The following is a 1,435-nucleotide window of genomic DNA, read 5'->3' as shown; positions in this document are numbered from 1 at the left end:
AATGGTTACCTACTCACTCGGTTCCAAATTATTTGAAGTTCTGCTCAGTCATGAGTCAATCTTCTTTACACTTGACCAAATTTATAGCAATACATGTCATCATCTACAACAACAAATTGGTTTCATTTGTCATAAAGTGCATTTTTATAATATATATTTGATGTTGTAGAGGTTACTCCCATGATCGAGTTTAAAGGGCTAGAGGGCCACGAATGCTAATTGAGATTTCTAAGTCTGGTTTCATTTATGGAGCTAGTGAGAGTTGCACCCTGCTCTATTTTTCTCGTCCTCTCCTTTCAAGCGAAGCGGGTTGTCGATATAGAGATCTACAACACATGCTCCAGTAATCATTATTGTGAAAGATTAAGGTAGGTCATGTGTTAGTGTCATTGAAACTGCTCCATGAACGACACCCGTGATTCGATTTCTGTATGACAAATCAATCCAGCCGCCCTTGCGTCTACAGTCTGAACCTTATACGGCTCGATTTAAGCTGCCGTACAGAAAATCGAATGGATGTACACCCTCCGTACGTCTTATATTTAGGTATGGAGGGGGTATATAGCATGGTTCTAATGTTAGTGTATAGTCGTATAGCTAACTAGTACTCCCTTCATTCCGAGACAGCTAATATGGAGCTAAAGGGAGTGGTACTAAATAAGTGAACTATTATACTATAAATGACGCGACATGCTCTGTTCCGTTGTTGGTCCTGTGTGATGAATTTAATACACCGATACATGCATGCTTGAGTATAGTACTACCTCTTAATTGGCCATGGGAGCACTTGGCGGGAGTTTGAATAATTAATCTCTACTAAGAATGTAAGGTTTCCATTTCACCTTTCTTCGCACCACCCCTTCGTCCAACCTTTCATGTGTATGATAATCAATCACCTTAATTTAATTATATTCTAAATCAATTCCACTTTAATTTACTCAAATTTCTAATCAAAATATAAGGTAATTCACGGGCAGAATTTGATGAATATTTATTTACACAATCACATTATTATTGACATGTAAATCACAAGCTAACGTACTATAATATTTATATCTCATTGCAACGCATTGGCATTATTCTATCAATTTAATAAGAACATTGCATGCATGCCTAATTTCATTTCTACCTACGTGCCCTCTTCATGGAGAACCGATCCTCCAACCGGCTAGTTATCATATAGTATTATGTTTTGGCGAGCTCACCAAGACGAACATGGTAAACATAAGGCTACTCTCAGTATTATATTAGTATCATAGATGATCTTATTTATTGACATGCATGACACATAATAACATAGCATTTATTATGATACAATATCTATCTATGTTACTCTAACCCTCTCTCTCTTCTTTAATTATGTGCCACATCAGCATGTTTGTTATTCCCGAGTGCATGATATCAGCTAAGATACCACCATTATGGCTAGCCTAAG

The sequence above is a fragment of the Triticum aestivum genome, chromosome 2A (assembly GCF_018294505.1).
Source record: "Triticum aestivum cultivar Chinese Spring chromosome 2A, IWGSC CS RefSeq v2.1, whole genome shotgun sequence".
NCBI lineage: Eukaryota > Viridiplantae > Streptophyta > Magnoliopsida > Poales > Poaceae > Triticum > Triticum aestivum.
This window is presented reverse-complemented; position numbering follows the sequence as displayed.